Raw genomic sequence first — 14,398 nt, forward strand, 5'->3', positions numbered from 1 at the left:
GTCTTGCTTTTTTGTCCAACAATAGATTTTGGAGATCTCTCCATGTCAGAACACAGATCTGCCTGTCTCATAACTCCTGGGCTGCGTGCCTTGGTGTGGATCTACCACAGTGTCTTTATTTAACTCCCTCTTTGATGGCGTTTAATCTTTTTTCCTTTTACACGAATCCTCTGAGAACATTCAGGACCACCTTAGAACACTTTCAGGGCTCAAAGCTCACAAAGTGTTCCCAGAGACTGAGCTAAGCTAAAAGTTGCCTTCTCCTAACTCCTAACTCCTAACTCCCAGCACCTCTTGCTGGCCCAGTTCTAGGAAGAAAATTTGGCCCTGGAGGTGCTTCTCATCCTGGAGCTCTCAGAGCTGGAGGGATCATTCAAGATCTGTCCACCTGGCCTCATTTTAGAGAGGCGGCCACTAGGCTCAGAGATGTTAAGTGTGTTGCACAAGGTCACACAGCACGTCAGTGTTGCTTCTTCTTGGGACCCACATCCAGCTCACTCAGGAAACAACATACTGCCAGTTTTTGCCCTGAGAAGCTCTGTTCCCAGGCTCAGCAGTTGCAAAAGGCCCCCAGGGCTTTGTTTTCAAAGGAGAAATGAAGCGGGAAGTATTTTTAACCGCTGGCCCCGCCTTGCTCCTGCCTTGCTCCCTCGTGCTTGCTGTCCAGGAAAGGCCGGCTTCACAGTGGCATTGCAACTCATGGAAAACAACAAACGCCCGAAATAGATGATACCCAAGCTCAGGAATGGAAAAAATTGGCTCATGCCTTCAAATGCCTCTTTTAGAAAAAGCCAAGAATAGCTTTCAGCCTTTGGGGACCTGCTGGGGGTGAGGGAGTGAGGAGGTGTGGCGCTGGGACAGGGATCCAGCCAAGATTGAGATCGCCAAGGGCCCAACTTCCAGCCAGAAGAGTTTTGGCCATTTCCCCCCAGGGGACGTGAAAATTAGCTTCCCCAGCTCTGTCCACCAAGGGAGCCATGTCTACACCCAGCTACTTGTTCCCTCTGACCCCCCAGTGCACCCCCACCCTTTAGTCCTGCCCTTCGGCTGAATCAAGAACAACTTCCTTTGTTGGACCAGGCCTGGGCTGGGAGCTCCTCTGCCCCACCAAGGGCCTAGCAGGGTGGAAACCTGAGCTTCTGCCCTTCCTGAGCCTGAAGGGTGAAAGCTGATTCCCCGGTGTTGGGGGGGTGGGGAGTGGATGACAAAGAGATAAACTGAGGGTTTGCATCCCTAATCTTACAGCCCAGCTATATGGCCTTGGGCAAGTCACTTGACCTGATGCAGCCTCAGTTTCCTCATCTGGAAAGCAGGGGTAATCTTTCAGTTACTCATTCAAACAACACATGTTGGGTCTGACTACGTGTCAGCACTGGGCACTAGACACTGAGGACATAGCCGCAACCAGAACAAAGTCCCGATCATTTGGATCAGAAGATGTAGCCTTGCTAACCTCAAAGGCTGCAGGGAATTAGCCATCCCTTCTTCACACAGTTATGCAGCCAGCCTGGCGCTAGGAGGGCATAATGCTTTGGGCCAGTGTTTATGAGACCTTATGCCATGCATCTTACCTTGATGATTTCATTTAGTGTCATCCCAACCCTGTGATGTAGACACTATATTTATCCCCATATTACGGCCGAGGCCGTTGAGGAGCAGAGAGTTTGTGCTGGAGAAGTTCCAAGGCTCATCTGCAAACAGTAAGGAGTAAGGAAAAAGGCCGATGGGCCAGGTCACTATTAAGCCCCAGGGACTGGAATAACTAAAGCCTGGTTCTCTGTGTCACTTTGCAATACAAAGTGGTAGGTAGCCTGAGGTCAGTACATAGGCACAGGACAAAGACTTCTTAAAACGTGGGGTCTATGCAGCCCTTTTACTTAAAATAAGATCCCAATTGTCCCTCCAACCCTACGGTGTCCGACTGTCTCCCATTTGACACAGGAGAAACCAAGGCACGTACAGGTTAAGTGAGTTTCCCAATCACTGCACAACAGGGGTTTCTGCTCGAGGGGTGCTTATCACAGGCAGGTTGCCATGCTGGACCCCGACTGCACCTGCCGGAGATGCGGGATGCCAGGGTGCGGCGCGGCAGGCCGGCTAGGAGAGAACTACGTCTCCCAGGATGCCGTGCGACGGGCGTGTGGGGCGGGGCCGCCGCGAGCACAGGGCTGTAATTTCTTGGTATTTAAAAAAAAAAAAAAAAAAAAAGGTAGCAAAAGAAAAGAGAGAAAGAATCAAAGCCTCAAGCGTCATGTCTAGGAATAGCCTCGGAGCCAGGCCAAGTCATTATAGACGATGAGTAATCCGGTTAAGTCATTTCTCTAAACACCATTCCTTGTAAGAGAATTAAAATATCAGTTTACATCAGAGGGGGAGAGGCAGGCTCCAGAGGCCCGGCCGGGAGCGCAGCCAGGAGGGGGCGCGGCTGGCGCGCCGCTGCCGCTCGCTCGGCCCAGCCTCGGGGCGGGGGCGGGATGCCAGGGCCCTGACAGCTGGACCCTGGGCTCGGGCAGGCGGCCAGCTAGCGGGGGGTGGGGGGGGGAGCGGCCCGCCAGGCCTCAGTTTACCAGATGGTAAGGGCTTCAGGGAAAGTTTGGGGCTGCTCCCTGTCGGAAGAATCGGTGTCCCTCGTGGGGGCAGCCCAGCAAGGTGAATGGTGTGGGCACTAGGCAAGAGGGGGCTGGGCTGCTCTTTTCTTCAGTGTCCCCTATTTCCTCCCGGATTTCAGAGTTCCTGTCTCGGCAGCTGCAGGCCTACTGTCGGGGCGAAGGGCTGAGGACTGGCCTGAGGACACGGAGAGAGTAAAAGCGAGGTAGGTGCCCAATTCCCTTAAACTTGCAGGAAAGTCCTTAGGCAGGAGGTGACCACCAGCGCAGCTTTTGGTGTCCTGAGGGCAGGGTCATGATAAACTGGGGGAGTGAGTTGATCAAGGAGCTGCCCCTTCACCTCTAGAGTCTGTTGTCTGAGACCCCTCCAGAGCCGATACAGGAGTCCCAGCTGTGAGCCAGTCACAGGTATCCTCCCACTCTCCATAACCCTGACCTGGATCCTTACCAGGTAAGGCCGCTGGGGCCCAGAGACTTCTCCCCACACACCAAGGCAGCATAGAATAATTGAAGCTTAGAGCCACTGAAGTTTGAGGCAGGCCAGGCCCAGCTCTTACATACCTTAGCTCTTGCAGTGATATAGGTGCTTTTTAAATTAATTAATCGATTAACTAATTAATTTAACGAAAGGACAAGGGGAAGCACAGACAGGTTCACAAGTTCCCAGGGGGCTGCACTCACTCTCACTCTCAGCCCAGCTACTGGAACAGGAGTTGCCCAGGCTCTGAAGCCAGGCAGACTGCTTTCCAATCCCAGTGCGTGTGCTTGCAGGTGAGCCAGCACGTTACTGGGTTGCTCAGGGTCTCTAATCTTCAATTTCCCCATGTGTAAAATGGGGTTAGCAGTACCCATCTTACAAGGTTAGTGTGAGGTTAGAAATAACATAGGCCTTCGACAAACGATCATTCTGTTGTGTTGGTAGTGTTACCCGAACTTGCCTCTGACTGGGCAAATTTGGTGTGCTACTGGGTCTATGGAAGAAAGTAACCAGGATGCCAGGAGGAATTATGAGCAAGGTAAGTGATTCATCTCCAACATGAGCGAGGTCCATCAACCCCTTCAATTCGTCAAGCATGGGCTTTGGGGTGGGGGAGGCTGCCTTATTTCCTGCTCCCCAAATGAATGCATGGGACCTTGCTAACATCAAAACTAAAGCTTCTAGGCTTGGAGTTGTCTGGGACCCATTGGCTCCAAGAACCTAATATCCCTTAGAAGCCTCCCACTCTCTGGCACATCTCCCCACACCCCATCTCACACCTGAAGGCCAGGCCTCTGTGGTCATCATCTTGGTATTACCCAGCCTGCGACTGCCCTCCCTTCCTGACATCCCAACTATGTTTGAAATAGTGCCTGGCAGGGAGAACCCAAGGAGAACTCAGGTCCAAATGGTCCTGCCTGCACCTCAGGCCCTCCTTTCTTCCCACTCTGCCAACCAAAAGCTCAAATCCTCCACACACCCACTGTACATCCTTTTTTTTTTTTTTAAGATTTATTTATTTATTCATGATAGACACATTGAGAGAGAGGTGGAGACACAGGCAGAGGCAGAAGCAGGCTTCATGCAGGGAGCCCAACATGGGACTCGATCCCGGGACTCCAGGATTGCGCCCTGGACCAAAGGCAGGTGCTAAACCGCTGAGCCACCCAGGGATCCCCACCACTGTACATTCTTTCTGCTTCTGTGTGCCTGGAAACACATATACGAACCTATGTACACCTGTGCATTTGCACATGCATCCTGCATGCAGAGGAGCCCATAGCTCACACAGAGGAACACAGACACATATGGACACCGCTCGACTGCAACTCACTAGAGAGATCTCAGCCCCCGAGGCTTCCTTCTCCACATCTGATGCACCATGCTGGCCTACCTTGGATACCAGCAAGGGGACAGATGGTTGTCCAGCCCTCCTGCCTATCCCAAGCTGCCCATTTGTGCCTTTGCTGCTTTAGCCATGGGGCTGGCCTCTGGGATTTTGCTGTTGCAACTGACTTGCCTCCCTACCTTGGCCTCAGCAGGCTTTCCAGTCCTGACTGTTGGTACTAGCGACAACTGAAGACAGAAGACTGCATGGAAGTGGCTCCTCTGGCTTCTCTTAGGCATGGCGCTGGCTTGGTGTCCACCCCTCCCTGACAAATCTGGCAATACAGCCACACTGTATTGGGCTGTAGAGGACCATCTTCCTGGTGCTCTCTGTTCTGTTTCTGACTCCCAGGGTTTCTGTGTGCTGTTTCCTCTGTGCCCAAGTGCCTTCCGGGGCTCAGTAGGGCCTGCCATGTCCACCCAGTGAACCTCTGCTCATCCTCCAAGGCTCCACATGAAGCAGGCATCCATATCCCCTGTGTGTCCCAGGGCTCCCAGCATACAACTCTGCTGTGACATTTGCCACACTGGTGCTCTTGTCACATCACTCCTATGTCATTATCTGACTGTCCAGCCTCCATTGAGCCTCTATCCCACAGTTAGGAATGATCCATGCCATCAGCCTACACCATGCTGCTGGCAGAGCCACAGCGCCCAGGCCACTGCTCTGTCAACATACTGATGTTCAGAGGTGGAAGGGACTTGTCTGAGGTCCCGCATTGCTTCAGGAGATCTTAGTTGGTGAAGAAGGAACTGGAAGGGAAGAGGAGCAAGTGGGAGGCCACAGAGGGCAGGCACATAACAGATGTTCAATGAAGATGCATAGAAGGCGATGAAGGAGGGAAGGATGGAGAAAGGGAGGATATCCATTTCTAACCCCTCAACCCCCCCACCCCCATGCCCTTCCCCTTCACCGTATAACATCTAGGCCTTCTTTGGAGCAGCACTTCCTAATTTTTTTTTTAAAGATTTTTTTGTTTTAAAGATTTTTTAAAAAGTAATCTCTACACCCAATGTGGGGCTTGAACTCACAACCCCGAGATCAAGAATCACATGCTCTACTGACTGAGGCAACCAGGTACCCCAGCACTTCCTAATTTTTTTTAAAATATTTTATTTATTTATTCATGAGAGACACAGAGAGAGGCAGAGACAGAAGCAGGTTCCACGCAGGAAGCCCGATGTGGGACTCGATCCTGGGGCTCCGGGATCATGCCCTGAGCCAAAGGCAGATGCTCAACAACTGAGCCACCCAGGCATCCCCGCACTTCCTAATTTTTAAGGGCAGAATATTCTATACTTTAGCTTTGAGGTCATACACGTTCCCTTCTTCTTGGAGTTCCAGGGCTGGGTGACTCTGCAAGTCTGTGGTCACTCCATCGCTCTGGCCCCAAGCTGGGAGCTTGGCTCAGAGCCCCTACACTGGGTATCCCTATCCCATTGCCCCTCGGTGGTGGTGGTGGTGGTGGTGGTAGTGGAGGGTGAGCAGTACCTGGGGCCCTGGATCCCACTCAGGGAAGCACATCCCCAATCCCTTCAGGATCTCAGAGTCCCCAGGCTCCTGACCCCCTGGTTCTGCAATAGGAAGGTTCCAGGCACCCATTAGCCTCATTCTGGTGAACCTGAGCCCTGCTGTGGCTGAGTAGGATCTGCCTCAGTGGAGTGGGGAAGTGGTGAGCATCTTTCCCCCTATGACAAGTGCCCCAAGTCAGTGAAGTTCTTTATGCTGTTTCCGTGTCTGTAAAATGGGGATGGTATACTCATAGCTCTCACACCTTTTAGCACTAAATGAGCTATTTCTTTCTTTTTTTTTAAAGATTTTTAAAAAAAGATTTTATGTATTTGACAAAGAGAGAGCACAAGCAGGTGGAGCAGCAGCAGACAGAGAGAAAGGGAGAAGCAGGCTCCCTGCTGAGCAGGGACTCCACAAGGAGCTTGATCCCAGGATTGTGGAGGAAGGCGGGTAATCATGACCTGAGCCAAAGGCAGACACTTAACTGACTGAGCCACCCAGGTGCCCCTAGATGAGCTATTTCTTATAAAAACCTTAGAGCTGAGCGGACAGGAGGAAGCTCTCCATAAATGCCAGCTCTTCTCCACAGCCCAGAGCAGAAGGCGTGGTGTGAGCCAGGGCTCCGGGAAGGGAGACAGGAAACCTGGATCCCAGGGCCAGCTGTAATGAGCATATAGGCCGTTTGGTCCTGGAAGACCCCTCCCCACTCCACCTTCCCTCCTGTTCCTGTGTCATATTGTGTTGGCTTTGGGGGCTTTTTTAAAAAAAAATAAACAAGGGCTTCATGAAACCCCTAATATTCTGGTTAAGTTTTGAAACAGCTCAGAAATCCCCTCCTCCCCTTGTGAGTCAGTGGTAGGAGCAATAAGCAGAACTGCTAGTGGGCAGCCGAGAGAGAGAAATTCTGCAAAATAACAGCTGGGCAGCCCTGTGGCCCAAGGGATTTGACATGTGGGCTTGAACCTATTTGACATGGGGTGCTGCTGGAGAGGGCCCGAGGCCGGGGGATGGGGCGGGGGACTAAACCCTGAAAAACATCACGATGCCTCCTCCCCCTCCCTGGCGTAATGTGAAATAAAAACAACTCTGGATGGTTAAATTAGTGTAAAGAAGTCCCACGAGACTGACTTTTCCCGTAAGGCGATTTCGATGCTCGTTTGGAAATATCAAATTCTTTCCAAGCATTTTCTTTTTCTATTTTGGTGCGTTAAGCACGTGCTCGGCCGACCAGGCTCGCGCCGGGTGCTGCGGAGCCCAGCGGCGCCGGCCGAGGGGGCCGAGGGGGGCCGCAGTAGGGGGCGCGGGGCGGGGCGGGGCGGGGGGCGCCGCCCAGGGGTCCCCAGGCCCAGACGCCGCCCGCACCCCGCCCCGCCCCGCCCCGCCCGCCCCGCCCCGCCCCCAGCGGCCCCGCACCCCCACCCCTCGCTCTGGGCTCGAAAGACCGGGTGGGGGTTTCGGAAAGCGCTTTCCTTGCCCAGCCGGATCTGAGTCAAAAGGGGGAGCTGGTTCAAACCGAAAGAATAATTCGGTTAGCCAAGGCTGCCAATATTTCTCTGGGGCCCAAATTACTGCCAGGCAGGGAGCTCCTGGGCCCGCGGCGCTGGCCCCTCGGGCCTCGCTGAAAGCCCCTTGTTCCCATATAGTTCTTTCTTTCCCCAGAAAAGGGGCCGGGAAGTGCCCAGGGCAGAAAGGGCTGACGGAGGGGAGGGTGCTTCCTCCTGCCCCACAGGCTCTGCTGGGCCTCCAGGGCCATCAGGGACCCTCCTGGGGGCCCAGATGATTGGGGCGTCCTGGCAGAGGTGAAAGAGAGCTCCATCCACCTGCCCCAGTAGGCCCCGAGCTGGGCCCACCCTTCTCAGGTCATTTATCAAGTCCCTCATGCCTCTGCGTTTGCACCCTCCGTTCACTCTGCTGTTCCCTCCCCCTCAGCTTGCGAATTCCTGTATATCCTCCTGGGGATAGAGGTGTGAAGCTCTTCAGAATTTTTCCTGAACAGGCCTGGCTTCCCACTGTAGAGACCAGTTCTGGCAAAGTTGGTAAAACCAACTTGAAAAGAACCACTCAAGTATCTTCAACATCCCTGACACTGGCCCCCTACCCTAACTGTCACTTTTAGGCCCCTTGGCTCAGCAGAGTTTGTGCTCTGGGTTTTTTTGTTTTGTTTTGTTTTGTTTTTAACTGTCATTATCGAGAAGAGAAACATTGCTCTATATGTAGTAGTTAATCATTTTTTTCAGGCTGGATTGCCAGGGTGGAATGGAACAGGAGAGCCTAGAGGGCTCTTCTCATCCGGCTGTGGTTTCTGACCTTTGCAGACCCCAGCTCTGCTCAACTATCCAGCCTTTGCAGTCACAGAAACTCTCTGGCTCAGGGACCCTGGTGGACTCAAGTAAGTTCATTATGACCTTAGGACAGGTGTGGAAAGGAGATGCTGATGGTTCGTCTTCCTGGGCCCCCAGAACACCTGGCCTGGGCCTGTTGCACTGCGCCCTCAGCCTAGCTCACCACCTCAGCACAAAATTTGCCCTGTAAGCAGGACCATCGTGAGCTCTCAGGCAGGGCCAGGAACACAGCTGTTCTCATGCAGACGGTCCTATAGACACAAGACGGCTGTGGTATAGATGGCCTGGCTGATGCACACCACACACAAGGACAAGCACAGAACATGGCCAAGGTCAGGGACATGTGGGGTCAGCTGAGCATGTGAGGAGGACACAGATGCATAGACACACATACACCCTTTCTAGGGCAGTGCTGGTCGGTGCAGTTGGCAGGGCTGGGGCCACATGGCTACTGATCTATTAGAGCAACTGGTGTTGTACCTCTGTAGTTAAGATGTAGGGGGGTCTGGAGAGAGAGGAAGGCACCAAAGTGGCGCCGTATTAGGGCTTGGAGCAGCAGCTAATATTGACATTGAAGTAAGTCCCTATTATGAATGGTTTAGAGCAGGGGGATGACTATTAGTTCTGAGGGCTGAAGGGAGACCCTGGCTCCAAGGAGAAAGGTGGGAGCATCTCCATTTTAAGGAGCAGAATGAGAACTTAGGGGTAGCAAGGGGTTCTGCCTTATTGTGGTACAGTCTCGGAAACTTCTCTGGCCTGGTTCCATTTTTACAAGGTTTTACATTGTTAAAGGGCTGTTAAAAAAGAAGAAGAAGAAGAATGTATGGGGTGCCTGGCTGGCTCAGTCGGAAGAGCGTGCAACTCTTGATCTCAGGGTGGTGAGTCTGAGCCCCCCATTCAATGGGAAGATTACTTAAAGTTAAAAAAAAATGTGACTGAGATCTTAAGCCTAACATATTCACTATCTGACCTGTTACAACCCAACAGCACCCTGCAGAGTGGTGGCTGAGCCCTATCCCGAGGCTGCCAGGCTCCTGCTTTTCCTTCAGCATTGCAGCGATTCCAAGTCTGGGGAGGTGGCCTGTGAACCTTGGGTCAGCTGCTTGTGGGAGCCAGGGGTTGGAGAGCGGGCCAGTGGATGCTTCATCCCCCTTTCCTGCCATTGCTCTGAAAGGAGTATATCTTGTTACCTGTTATCTGGGCGTCTCCAAGCACAGGACTGAATTCAGAGAATACAATGCTGATTTCTATACCCCTGTGGTCTGACCTGTTTATGGAAAACTCTGTTGATCAAAATACCCAAGCACATGCATGCACAACATGCACGCACATGTAGGGACATTCTGGAGAACTGATTTTTCTGGGTAACTGAGGGTTAACTGGAAGCCTGTGTCCTTATGCCTTATCGAAAATTTCTCTACAAATGGCGAGCATTTCCCCAGTTTAGTATTTTGAAAAGTTCCACCACTTTCTAAATATGTGACCTTGGTTGAGTTACCTAACCTCAGTAACCTCAGTTTCCTTATCTGTAAAATACGCAGAGCAATACCTCCTGGGTTGTGACAAGCACTAGAAAGAGGAGCCATATGTGCTCTAGACATGGGTCCTGCTATCACAGCCACTGTCACGGGTCAGCAGAGACTGTGTAGCCACCCGAGGCTCTGCACCAGGATTGAGGATTATGGTTTGGATGCCGTTGTACATTCTGTACATGTTGACATGGAGATAGGCCCGAATTGGCATCAGTCTGCAGTTTCTGTCCCAACTAAGTCCACCCAAGAAGATGGTTTTCTTAGGATTTGCTGCTTCTTCATAAAAGCCTGTACTGTCAGGGTTGCCTGCAAGAACCCGAGGACTCTTGGTCCAGAGCCTAAATGCTGTCTTTATTTGAATTTGTCATGCCTCCTCTGGGAAAGGGTCAGCAAACCAAGGGTAGGGCTTGGGCTCAGCCTTCCTGGCATTCCATCCCACTCCCCCCACCTCACCCAGTCCCATCCTCCCTGCATGCAATTTGGGACCTTCCTCCAGCAAGAAGGCCAGCAGGCAGAGACAGGGAAGGGGGAGCCTCTGGGGCCACTGAGAAGGCAGGAAGGGCATGAAAGGCACCGTGGTCTGGGAAGCAAACAGGGCAGGCTCTGGATTCCCAGCAAGTGTAGGGGGATTGTGGGGTCTGGGGCAGGGGGGTGGGTGAGGTGAGGGGAGGCTTCAGGTCAGGGTCTTGGCCTGGTGCATTCTAGGGAGCTTTTTCTTTTTTTTCTTTTTAAAAATTTTATTATTTTAAAAACTATTTTATTTATTCATTCATGAGAGACACACAAGAGAGAGGTAGAGACATAGGCAGAGGGAGAAACAGGGTCTCTGCTGAACAGAGAGACACGGGCTTGGCTCGATCCCAGGACCCTGGGATCATGACCTCTGCCAAAGGCAAGCAGTTAAACAACCAGGCCACACAGGTGCCCTGGGGAGCTTTTTTGGATGGCCCCCAGATGGAGGAGTTGAGGAGGCTGCAGTGAAGTGGGGAGCCCATGGGAGAATTGTTCTTGCTGCCTGTGGAGATGGAGGAAGCAGCCATAGATGGGAGGATGGCAACCAGGCACCTCACCTTCCCTCTGGTCTGACCCCTGCTGCTTCTGCCACTTGCCCCCTCAGGGATGAGGCCAGAGAGCCTGCTGGTGCTTTAAATGGGAGGCAAAGCACCCATCTTCAGTGAAAGGGAAAAGGCTGAGAGTCAGATCAATTCCCAGTCCTGCCACTTACTGTGTGGCCCCTAGTATACTACTTAGCCTCTGGGCCTCACTCTCCTTATCTGTAAAATGGAAATATTTACCTTGGTGTTACTGTGAAGACAGTGAGATTAATGCATGAAAAATCTGCCTCGTATGGGCCACTAGGCTTCCAACCTGCATCCTGCCCTCTTCTCAGAGCAGGGCACTGTTGCATCGGGCCCTGGGGTGGACAGGACCTTACAGACCCAGGGCAGAGCACTGTAGGCTTTGGTTTCTGGGGGACAAAGGATTTCTCTAGTCCTCATTTGTGCTGGTCCTGCCTCAGTTCCCCTCCAGTTGAGTATGTTCCCCTCCAGTTGAGTATCTCCACTGCCTCCCTTCCCAGAGCCCACCCCACATACAAGGTCTTGTACAGAGGCCTGCCAGGCTGGTAAATAGCTTGCTGTGGGGTGGGGGAGTCTCAGTCCCCTTGGGCTCCTCTTCCCCACCTGGAGAGGGCATCCTTGGTACATAGAGGCTTGGCGCGGCTTGGTTCCTGAGCCCTTGCACATCCAGCAGAAACTGGAGGGGTAGAGGAAGAGGAGGGGGAAATGCACATGTGGTACGTTGAGCAATAGAACACACATGTGCCAAACACGTATGTGTGCAAAGACAGAGCCGCCACAGGGAGGAGGAGATTGTACAAAACGTACTGATACCGATATCGATAATAAAAATCCCACTTTGTATATGTATGGCATGGAAAACTTCACAACTGTTTTCCTACATGAGCTAATTTTCTATCCTTGCCAGAGTCCCTAATTTCAAAAAGCTGACAACTTCGTTTCCAGGGAAAGTTGTGAATAGCTACCATACGATGCAGTGAGGGCAATGTGAAGGGGGAAAATCCTAATCTGAAAGTACAGAGAGGTGAGGACTTGAACCAGGGTCTTTGACACGGTAAGCAGTTCATGAACATAGGCTAATTTGTTATTAATGGGGGTGCATGGAAGAACCCTGATTTTAATGGGATTGGCAAAAACCCAGCCAACCCGGCATCCCTTACAGCTAGGGATAGCCCTGCTGGTCAACGAGATGTAAGGAGTCAGCTGGGGTTTCTAGCAGAGTTTGACTTTCCTGCCACAGGCCCTGTCCCTTCCTCCTTCTCACTTCCTTTTTTCTTCCTGCTTGGAGGGTACAGTGGGATAAAGCACCAATCATGAAACCCTGAGGAACAAAGCTACTTGCCAAGGAAGCAGAACAGGAGGCTGCAAGGATGCTGGATCCTTGATAATTTGCTTGGCAGCTGTAGCAGCCTGGACTTCCCACTCTAGGACTTCTTGTCCTTTGAATGAAATGAGCCCCCATGTGGCTAAGCCACCATCCCGGGTTTTTGTTACATGAAATTCAATGCAATTCGTTTTTGTTTTTTTTTTTTTTTAAGATTTTATTTATTCATGAGAGACACACAGAGAGAGGCAGAGACACAGGCGGAGGGAGAAGCAGACTCCCTGTGGGGAGCCCAATGCAGGACTCGATCCTAGGACCCCAGGGTCACAACCACTGAGGCACCCAGGTGCCCCAATTCAGTACAATTCTGAATGAAGCCAGGAGGCAGGTGCTGGTCACCACACTAGCTAGAGAGCCCTGGAAAACTCATTTGCCTGGTGTCATTGGCTTATCTGTAAACCAGAGGTTGGTTAAGATAACATTTAAGGTTTTTTAAAAGTATTCTCCTTTGCTAACTTATAATATGTGGATATGCAATCTACGTCTAAGCATCTGTGCATTGGGGAATAGGATTTAATTTACAAAAATTCAGATTACTGCAACCCAGTGTCTTCAGGAGCATAGCTACCCTGAGTGTAAAATAGGTGCTCCTCCGGGGTTTCAAGGAAATCCTTCTGGGACTATTGCTACAGCTTGAGGCTTGTCCATTTGTGGCAAGAGAAAAAAATGGCTATTTTATTTTATTATTATTATTTTTTAAAGATTTTGTTTATTTATTCATGAGACACACAGAGAGAGAGAGGCAGAGACACAGGCAGAGGGAGAAGCAGGCTCCATGCAGGGAGCCCCACATAGGACTTGATCTAGGGTCTCCAGGATTACGCGCTGGGCTGAAGACTGCACTAAACCACTGAGCCACCCGGGCTGCCCCAAAATGACTATTTTAATAAAAACATCTGGCTCTGTACATTTCTGTTGCCTAACGAGTGTGAGATTATTCACCCGGGGTGAGGACAAATGTGTACTGCTTTCTTTATTTTATAGGTGCTGGCACTTGAAGGAATTACGTCTAGAATTAGACTATATCGAAAGAAAGACTGTAATCTTAAAGGTTCTGTGACTCATGCCTGGGAGACCTGGAGTCGATAGCCCTTTGTTTAAAATCTGCCACTGTGATTGTGGCTGTGACAGTGTTTCCTTGTAATTCTGTAAATATTTGCTGTGTATATTTTAAAGATATTAGGTACAATCAGGTTCAGGATTGTTTTAGTCTATTGGTGAATTATTCTTTTTATTATTTATAGTGATACTTTTTTTCCCTAGCAGTGACTTTGGTCTTAAAGTCTATTTTGCCTAGTATTGATACTGCTATATTATCTTTCTTTTGATTAGTATCCTCTTAGTACAAAAATACTTCCAATATTTCTGTGTCAGTATGTTTTAGGCATATCTCCTGTAAATAGCATAGAGCTAGAGTTTTGAAAATGTAGTTCTAGAATCTCTGCTATATAGGTGGCAAATATAGTCTGTTTATATCTGTTGCCATTATTGATATATTTCAATTTAATGTGCTCTTTTATTTATATTTACTGTGTTCTTGCTTTGCTTCTTATTTCCACTTGCTACCTGCTGTTAGATTGGTCACATTTTCTTTAAGCTCACCCCTTTTCCCAATACCAGTTTGGATGTTGCATACTTTATTTTTATTCTTTTAGGAGTTAATTTATAGCTCTCTCATGCATCTTTGATTTAACAAGGGATGATATTGGGAGGCCTGGGTGGCTCAGTGGTTGAGTGTCTGCCTTCGGCTCAGGGCGTGATCCTGGAAGTCCTAGGATCGGGTCCCACATCGGGCTCCCTGCATGGAACCTGCTTCTCTCTCTGCCTGTGTCTCTGCCTCTCTGTGTCTCTCATGAATAAATAAATAAAATCTTTAAAAAAAAAACCACAAGGGGTGAAATTAATCAGTATCTTTATGCTCTTTCCAAATAACGCCGACGATCTTAAAAGCTTCAACTCCCAATTACCCACGTCTCATTTTCCATGCATTGTTATCTAGTATTTTATTTCATTTTATTTTTAACATCTCAAATTATTTATATTGGTGGTGGTGATATGAATCAGTGACCTTTTTGTTC

The 14,398-nt window shown here is 50.4% G+C and overlaps 1 protein-coding gene across 5 annotated transcripts in view; it reads left to right on the top strand.

Annotated features, from left to right (window-relative positions):
- Window positions 1-2,208: 2,208 nt before the first annotated feature.
- Window positions 2,209-14,398, top strand: part of NEURL3 (neuralized E3 ubiquitin protein ligase 3) — a 30,907-nt gene continuing 18,717 nt past the window's right edge. Inside the window, exons 1-4 of one of the 5 annotated variants that reach the window (XM_038561365.1) lie at window positions 2,209-2,337; window positions 2,729-2,812; window positions 3,529-3,622; window positions 8,221-8,372. The gene's annotated coding sequence lies outside the window, so the exon portion shown is untranslated. The other 4 variants (XM_038561363.1, XM_038561364.1, XM_038561366.1 and 1 more) reach the window with 4 other exon arrangements.

Source organism: Canis lupus, chromosome 17, assembly GCF_011100685.1.
Source record: "Canis lupus familiaris isolate Mischka breed German Shepherd chromosome 17, alternate assembly UU_Cfam_GSD_1.0, whole genome shotgun sequence".
Taxonomy (NCBI): domain Eukaryota; kingdom Metazoa; phylum Chordata; class Mammalia; order Carnivora; family Canidae; genus Canis; species Canis lupus.